The sequence below is a fragment of the Pempheris klunzingeri genome, unplaced genomic scaffold (assembly GCF_042242105.1).
Source record: "Pempheris klunzingeri isolate RE-2024b unplaced genomic scaffold, fPemKlu1.hap1 Scaffold_61, whole genome shotgun sequence".
Classification (NCBI taxonomy): Eukaryota; Metazoa; Chordata; class Actinopteri; order Acropomatiformes; family Pempheridae; genus Pempheris; species Pempheris klunzingeri.
This window is the reverse complement of record NW_027254965.1, coordinates 57,198-67,299: the sequence shown is the minus strand read 5'-3', so window position 1 is coordinate 67,299 and position 10,102 is coordinate 57,198.

Here is a 10,102-nt window from a genome sequence, read left to right as displayed (position 1 = left end):
AGAAGAATGTACAAGTGCAGGCTGCAAAGCGATTACAATGCAAACGATAGTAAATGCTGTTGTATTAATGAGGCAAAAAGTACTAGTTGAATGAAATTCCAGTCCACAGTCTTTTAAACTGTCTAGCACTCCCAAGATAGATATCACACACCACTGACAGACACAGTTGAGCCTTGAATCCAGTGAGCACACCCAAACAGCTGGAAGAACTGAGACTCATGAATCTTATGAAACGACACTTTCCATTGAGAATGTTATACCATTTATCAAGTTGACCGTGACTTTTATTTCATCTCTCGCTCTCCCTTTCTCGCGATCTAGGTAACACATTAAAATGCACACACACACATACATCTAGTGAGTGACAATCTGAACCGCCATAAAATTCATAGCAGGTTGGACGTGACCTCCATGTCTGGTGTGAAATATCTTCTCTGCTTATTCTTTCACATATTTCAACTTCAAGCATGGCTGAAGGAGCCATAAAATGGCAGTGAGTGCAGTCATCTGTCACTTGCAGAAGGCTACCGAACATCCTCTGCCCTGATGATAGCGATGCCCTTCATGCTCGCCAAAACTGGTGCCTCGGTACCCCTCACTATGCAAGCTTGTGTTGTATGTTTAAAGGACTTGGTGTCTGCTGATCATAAGGCACTGTCTGATTGACACTAATGAAACTGGCTGGATTTAAATAGTCAAAACTAAATGATATTGCATCAGGTTTTACATGAGACATGTGAGAAAGAATACTTCCATTTTGATTAGACTGAGACACCGACTTTCTCTCTGAGTGTGTGTGTGTGTGTGTGTGTGTGTGTGTGTGTGTGTGTGTGTTGGGAGGCCCACACGCTGGACGACAGAAATGTGCCCGCCATGAAGCAACATGACAACCAACATGCACATGGATTTGGGAAAGACATCAAAGACTGAGCCATATGGGTAAGGTTACTAAAACCACAGGAAGGAAGAAGGAAGGAAGGAAGGAGGAAAGAAAAAAAGAAAGAAAGAACGAAAGAAAGAAAGAAAATAACAGCATGAATTTAGAAATACAGTCCATTTTACAATGTACCTTAAATAATAGTCATAATAGACTACCATGTGTCTGGTGATGATTAAGGAAAGTAATTAGCTAGCAATGAATGTAGAATGAGCTCATTAAGACAAATGCTAGAAGACGGGAGCTTATCACAGTAAAAGAAGCACAGGCAACTTCTCCTTTATGAAAGCTCTGAATCATCCGTCATACAAATCAGTTTTGAATACAAGGAAACTGTGTGAAGAAGCTGTGATCACCAGACCATGACATCAGTTCTATGAACGATGAAGCAATGTATGGGATGTAGAGCCACGGATGCCATTTTTCAGTTCCAGATGTATACAATGGGCCTCACTAACTGGACTGTTTGTCTTCTGATGACTGGCATTCATTACTGGGACATCTGAATGGCCATGAATCTGAAAAGGAATTTCACTCAATAGCAGTGAAGCCCTTCCATTTATCTTTTCAGCTGAAACTGATTAATACTGAGAACTCCAATAATTGCTGCCTTGCTCTGCTATGCTGTCGTCTGCTGTGCCAGCACCAAATCTTGTTAGCAATCGTAAATAGAAATGTGACACGTCAGATGCCTGTCTATATATATCTTAGTCTGGTTATGATATTGCACTTTGCGTGCAGTGGTGTTAGTAGCATATAAGGTCGCTACAGATCTCCCTGCTGAGTTAAATAGCCTGAGTCCTGTTATTATTCAGTCTTTCACTGTAGTTTCCCCTTTTTAATTGTTTCTTCTGGAGGTAAACTTTGTCTAGATTTTGTCTTATGTAATGTTGTTGTGAATTTGGCTACGCACCTGGGGACTTAAATCAAGTACCCCTTGGTCTTAATAAAATAGTTCTGCTTGGACATGATCCACAGTCAAACAGGGAAGAACACTGTGTGTTATTGCAAAAGACCAACAGGCTGTTTGCAAAACAGCCAGCATGGGCCTTGTGAAATGGATGTGACGAATCAAAGAAAGCATGCAGAAATGTCTTAATAAATCCTCCTGCAAATGATTTGAGTTAAATGAAACAAACTCTGCAAATTCCTGTCCACTGAACGGAGATGTATGAACAGAGGTGCCTGCAGTTTTCACTGTGCTTAAAAGTATCAAGTGGAAATCCACAGAGCTACAGCTGTTATAGTGACAAACATTTCATCTAAGCTTTTGATCTCCCGACGCTGGCAACTCATCACCATTCACACCTCTGGAAAATACTTAGAACATACCAAGCGTGTGCACACACACACTAACACACAAACAGTCTTAAAAACCCTCATGAGTCTCTACACCACCTGGTTAGTTAATGTGTTAAATGGGGCTATGATACTTTTCATGCATTACACAGCTAAAGTCCCTGTTTTCTGAGCTTTCCATTATCATTTGAGCTCCATCCCACCTGCTTGTATGATTTTTTATATTTTTAGAAATGTGAAGATCTTCTTATCTCGTTATCACTGTCACTACTACAGTTGATAATTGTAGATTAAACAAAACAGATTTAACTGAAGCTGTTAAAAGGGACAAGATCAAGTCCATCCAGGCCCACAGCACATGTGTACATGACCGAGACCACGTCTTTTGACAGTATAAACAGGTATTTATGCATTTTTTTGGTTATATTACATGACAATTACAAGAGTTTAAATAACTTAAATTTCAAGAACTAAAGTTAAAATATGAAATCAGGTTTTGGTTATATGGTACTAATGTACCAAAAAGTTAAGAATGACTCAATTCAAAGCAAACATGTGTAATATTGTTCCATGCAATTACGTCATTCTTGAAATAGAAACTCATGGGACATACTGCTGTTAATAAAAATACAAAAGATGCACATAATTATCAATCAACATCAGGGAAAAATACAGGAAAAAGCTGAACCATAAAATCCCTCAAATCTGCAAGATATTAGTTGTCCTACACATCACTCTCACACTCTGCCCCTCAGCTCAGTGTCCTTGAATAACCAAGTGAATTATTGGCTCCAATAGGCAAGTGTCTGACCATGACAGGAAAAATGCAGATTTCAAACCTATTGTTATTAGTTATAATGCATCACAAATTGTCTTTCAAAGTCTGAAGGAATTTTTCTCACCCTGGAGTCAAGCAGAGGGAGTCGAGTCTAAGGGCAACGTTGTTCGGGTGTTTGGTTTCAGCTTCCAAATCCTCAGTGGTATGATGTGATGTGGTATGATTGAAGAAGATGCCATTGCATGCCGTCAGGCTGTAGAGAGATACTAATCCCATTCAACTATCCACTTTTCTCTCTCGCCTCGCTCTCTCCCGCTGTTCTGCCTCCTTCCTCTCCCTCTCCTCACCCTAACATCTGATATCCTGACCCCTTGCCAAGTATCCTACTCAGTCTCTCAAATCAATATGATGAAAACCTCTCACTCCTTATCTCAGTATCCTTTTCTGTTCCCCTATCATGATGTCCTGCTGTCTTGTTATTGGTCCCTGCATCTGTCAGTCAGAGGTCTAAAAAATTACTTTATCACCATCAATCACTATAAATTTGGCTGGGGGGACTGAAAAATAAGGGGGCAGATGGACACCCTGATGGTTTAATCTCTTTCAGTTTGCTGAACTGCTTCAGGACTTGTACCCATGTCCAATATTGTCAGTGTTGGAGAATTAAAATAAAAAAAAAAAACAGATACAGATACAGAAGTGATGATATAATGGCACTCATGAACATGAATATATATATATAAATAGATTGACATGGTATGAGAGTCAGCCCTCCTTCCCTGACAGTTGATATTTGCTGCATAAATCAGGGAAATATTTTCCAAATGAGATTAGTGTAGCCTATGTGGCTGCAGAGCAAACCAAGGATAAACTAAAGATATGTGACCAATTGGAAAAACCAATGGAAAGGCTAAAGGTCAATGAGGTGTGGCATCAAACTGTACTGAAAGCCATATCCATTTCATGGATATGCACACTGTGTTCGCCCCCGGGATCAGTGGATGCCAGCGGCAATATGAGACTCACACACTCACACACACACACACACACACACGCACACAGACATGCAAACATGCATACTCATACTGAAACACATGCAGTTAGGAATGTGGTCTGTTCTGGTGTTGCAAACACACACACACACACACACCGACCCAGCTATATCAACACACTGTAGTCCCTAATGCAATAAGGCTCATGCTGACACAGACATTTAACTTGACGTGCCAATTCATTCATTACATTGAATTAACTGTATCACTCTGTCACTCTACCTGCAGTTCAGCTCCGCTGGGGCGGCATACGTGGAATCTAAAATGTGAAACAAGAGTAGAATCTGCCCATTAGAACACTTCAGGTGCCTTTAGGTGCCTGTCAAAAGTCTCCACATCAGGTCAAATTGTGAAAAGAAAATTATTAATATCTTTCAGCCACATTTTTACTTAGCAGAAAATGTTTTGCCTAAGGCTGTGTGTGATCCATGTTCTACTAGCCCTTATGGTTATTTTGCTGTGTTTTTTTGTGCATCTCTACTGTAAGAAAGTTGAAAATCTCTTACTGAATTATAGCACAGTTTGGCATACAGTCAAGAAATTGTTCGCTGTGTTGCTGAGGATGTTATTTACTTCTTTACTTAAGGTTTGATAGCCAAACCTTGTCGTTTTCATACTGTACAAGTTCCATTCTACAAAAAAAAAAGAAGAGGATGAAAATTTTTAGTTTGTATGTGTTTAAGAGAGAGGAGACCTTTGTTCTTTATTGGAATAATATTAAATGCAAGCCTGGAAATCACTTTCAAATAACCGCAAGAGGAACAGGATTTACAAATTTAATGGTTTGTCTGTCAGATATTTGTTCAAACTTAACAGGATTTTCACGACTTAGCTGCACCATTATGCCTGTGATCAAGTTAAACATGCCCTCTTTCTGACAGAATGTATAAACAACTGAAAAGTGATTCTTTGAAAAACAAACCAAGCACCTGTTTTGCGAAATGATTCCTTCATATCCAGGGAGTGATTCTCTTGTGGATTTGAGTTTCCACATTACTGACAAAGGACGTCTACATAGGTTGTTGCCAATTGTGCTTTGTCTACTTTCTCTCCTAAAGAAGAATATATTTAACCCTTGTATGGTGTTCGGGTCTGAGGGACCCGATTTCTTCCGTTTTCATGTTCTTTATCAAAACAAAAATTATAAGATTAATTATTTTTTCAAACTCTGACTCATCAAAATGAGCCAAGGCCAATGAGTCTGAGTTTGAAAAAATAAGTAATTGTATCTTTTTTTCTCTTGAGAAAAAACTGAAAATGGGTCCCACAGACCCAAACACAACACAAGGGTTAAGTAGAAACTAAAAAAAATGTAGAGCCACTTTAGCTCCTAAACTTGACCTCCTGACAACAAAAGGAGTATTACAGGTAACACAGTACTTGTGTCTTCTGCATTGCAGTACTGCTGGACAGCCATCAAATCTTTTTGTGTATCATAACATCCCAGTAGATTGTTACTGAGGGGTTGTGGCCAAGAGATGATACGTTATTTGAGCATTCACATTTGTAGAGGTGCTATTGGACACTTCTGTTTGTTCAGCGTCCCAGAGAAAGAATGAAAACAACCATATTTCCAGATCCTATAACATCAGCGCATTTTAATTTACCTCTTCTTTGAAGAGAGTAAAATACAACCTGATGTTTATTTAATTAACGAAACATGCAGTTCCACAAACACTTTGAGTGTGTGTTTTTTTTCATACTATAATTGCAATGATGTTATGATTAATTAGCCCTGCTGGAAACCTGATCACTGCATGTGGAGGTCTGCGCCTCTACAATCCTTTTCACACATCTGTGGCGTGGGAGCTCCAAAGGTGACTAACTCCATGAAATAATGGGAAGGATAATGATACAGTAAGGTGAAGCCAAAGCCAAACTAAAACTAAACCCAGAAATTAAGAGGAAATTATGAATAGTATTCCTTCAAAAAATTTCTATAACAGTATCTTTCCTTTTGCAGTTCTGTATTCTAGGTATAAAATCTCAGAAACACTCCAAAGTTACACATTTGTGTAGATGTGTAGATGATAAAATGAATTGTTGTGTGATCCTTGATCCTTGGAGATGATTAGCCTTCATTATCTCACAACTGTTACTACTACAGTCGCACTAGCAGCAGTCATGATATCATCACAGTGAATGCATTTATGGACCGCAGACAAAATGCTAAGCGGTTATGTAATCAGAAAGTTTTGTCGTGTTTGAAAATGTCTCACAAGCTTTGTGTGAGTGACATTTCCATGCCACACGAAATGAGAAACTCTCTCATGTTCCAGAGGGGAAAGACAGAACTGATTTCTACAACCACAGGACATATGCCAGATTTAGCCATATTAGCTAACTTACTTTGGTTTTGTATCTGATTATACTCAAGACACATAAGTACTATTAGTATGGCTGTTGCTTGAATTTTTGAACCTGTCAGTTCCTTTGATAAAATCTGAAAGAGTATTTCCCAAACTCTGGTACTTTGATGCCACAGGTGTCTGAGCCCTGCAGCCTATTTTGTGACCCTTGACCTCTACTGAGTGAATATGGGCCTGATCAAGAGCTCTGTGAAAGCAAATATACATGTATGCACAATGCCAAATGACTCCTGATATCCAGTCAGTAGTGATGACCCCATGGCCCAGCGTAAAAACTTGCATCCTGATTTGGTCACACATCACAAAGTATTTGCCACTTAAAGAGAGAAAAACGAGGGCGAGGAGCTTTCAGAGGAGACATCTCATTTACGTAGATTTTCAAAGCAGCTCTTTGCACAGCAAATAAAAACATCGATCATAGGGTGTGTTTTTTGGGGCAATGTTCACTGCATCCTGTCTGTCCTGCCACAAATCCAGGAGTGAGGAGAGATTGTGCGCGTCCATAAATCAGGCAGAGGGAACATAGGTAGTCATTACTCAGAGGGAACAACTGTTTCTACCTCATACACACATACCTCTCAACTTCTAATACCCCCAGGCGGCCATCACTACCGCCCAGCCCGACAGCTCCCATACAACACTTGGCCTTCTCCACCCAGGTCCAAAGGTTCCCTGTCAACACCTGACGAACACACACATCTGCGTGGCTGTAAATACCCTGTAATATAGAGCCAGCAACACCTCTGCAGTCTGACATCTCAATTCCGCTCGATTCTTTTTCTCTCCCTCTAGTCTTCCTGTCATGGTGTTTGATATCTTGATTCTGGCGAGGCTCTGTCAGACAGTGTTTATTGGAGAACAGCTTTGCTTTAAATTCTTGCACCTGGGCACGCTTATGTAAACACAAATATCTGCTCACTGGTGCCAAGATAATGGAAGGGGAGAAAATGACAGATTCTGTGTGGTCCTTTGCGTGTGGCAACTGACACTAGTAGTGACCGCCATGACACTTGAACTCTTGATAATCACTGTCTCAGAATTATTTTATTTTAAACCTATTTTTAACCCCTTCAATCAAAAGAAACTGAACTGTGTTCAATCACACTGAAACTGACCCAGAATATCAAGTATGTTTCATTTCAGTCAAAAAAAATAAAAAACTCCATATGCATTTCCGGATAATGCATCCAAAATAATAGAGCCATAAAATCTCTGACTAGCCTCAGCTCAGGTGTGAGGTACAGCTGTGTGTGCAAATCTAATAACAGATTCCTGATACAGACTGAAATAGTTCTAAACCACTTAAAACCAGGCCCAGGAAAGAAGACCCCAGTCCCATATGCTGTATCTGATCTTGATGGGCCCATGTGGGTAAATGGACACGTGGAAACCACTTAAAATGGAGACAGTGGAAAAGGAGGAAACTGTGTGCGTATGCTTTTGTCTGTGTGAGTATCTTGTAAGGCCACCACAGGGGCCCTAAGTAGACTTGCTTGCTCATTACACCAATCACATCAAATTAAGCACTTCCTTCCATAAAATCTAGTTTCTTTCACTGAATTGTGTTTCCATGAAAGACACCCCACCGCCTTTGTCTGCCTGGTTATCGCAGCAAGTCATCTTTACTCATTGGTTCTTCTCCAGCCAAATGTGAAGGTCAAGAAAACTTTGTGCACAGTAGCGTGCTGAGCAACTGTCTGATGCACAACTACGTTATGTGAAGGGCTCCTTGTGAGGGAGCATAACATGTGACAATAGACCTTTTTATGTTGGAAAGGTCAGTTACGTCAAAGCATAATGCAAATATGAGATTACTGGAAAAAGATTGATTTGAGATAATCTTGTTGTTGTTGACGAAGTTTAAGTCAGATCAAACATCACTAACAACATCACTAACAACAATCATGTTCATTTCACACAGTTCACACACTCTCTTAATTTTCCTCCATCTCTCAAAGTTTTCACCACATCTCAAACATCTCATATTTTTTGGATTGCTTTGCTTTTCCCCACACCCCATTTTCTTCACTTTCCTCTAATCTCTGAGCCAATTAATTCATGGCATTGTAGACTCATGAAAGTGAGGGGCAGAGGGGGACATTTCTGAGAAGCAGGACCAGAAGAATGAGTTGAAACAACATTTATGAGGCTGCACTATTTTTGTTTTAAACTAAACTAAGCCTAGATTTGCTCTATGTTTCCAGAGCAATGCTGTCTTAAAGCCTGTTCTAACCCTTTCCTGGTGTCCCTTTGCTGTTTCCCATTTTGGGAGATGTAGTTTGTTCTTTGCAGCTGACTGATAAATAAACTATAGACAAGGAGGAAGTGCTTGAAATATTTATTGTCTTTGTTACAAGAAACACGGAGAAATCACAGTGGAGAAACAAATTGGGACACTTTCATATGTACGTATGTATGGAGAGGGCAAGTAAATGTATTGAAATGAGAGGTATGGAGGTTTATGTAAAAGCTAGGGCAATAAAATGCCGAGCATTCCACCGTAGACACACAATTAGTTGCGTGATAGAGGAGGCCAATGGAAGACACCATGTTACTTTATTTTAGTAGTTCCCCTTGTCTATACTTTAAGGAGTTACCACTAAGTCAGTTAAAATGGAGGAATCCCATGACTGTGATAAGGTCTTTCACAGCAAAATCATTGTCACATTGTTGTCAGCATCATTGCATTGTCTATTATGTGATTATGTGACATTGTTATGCAAGTCTAAAAATACCATTTAGGTCAGATGTTTGCATAATGTTCACTTTTCACGCTCATGCCACTGATGTTGATGCAATCACAGCTTGAAGTTTACCTTTACCTTTAACTTGCATAGTTTGATCACAAGCCTTTACATTTTGCATGGTTTCTCCTGAAGATGCCAACTTTATCTCTCTCTTTCTCTCTCTCACACACACAAACACACACACACACACACACATTAACACTAAAAGTGAGACCAGCTGGTCCTGAATCATTCTGACATCTGCATACAGTGTACAGGGACTTGTGTTGCTATATCAGGAGAGGCTCTGCTCATCTAACCCTAACCCAGTCTCAACCTATCTGCTGTTTGCTTGAGACTGCCTGGTACTGCACTTCTACGGTAATAGATTTTCTGGGAATTGATTTTATCTCTTCACAGATTGCAAGTAAGTAGTTCAGGGAACAGAGGCTCCAAGACAAATTTATTTAAATAACTTTCAAAAACAGCAATATGGAAAACATCTATTAAATCTACAGTACATAGGAGTGAAGAGTTTGTACAAAAATATGTCATTTTGACAGCCCAAACATAAAATATGATTATCACTATAGTTACACAGATCCATAATAAGACTACATTGAGCATGCTGTACATGTTATATAAATATTTACAGTCATTCAACATGAATGCATTGTCATCACCACAAGCAAGCTTTTTTTATCCTGATATATTTTCCCAATCTAGCCAATTAAGCTAAATGTTTCAATATCAATGTCAAATGAGCGCCTCTATTAACCATCAGAATGTGCTGAAAGATTTCTATTGCAGTCCTTCATCTAGTCAGCTCATCTCCAGTAGCACTATGTAAAATATAAGTCATTGGCTGTTTTATACAGTTTTATACATTGCAAAAACCATTATTATTCAATAACATGTTATTTAGAAAAATAATTCATACT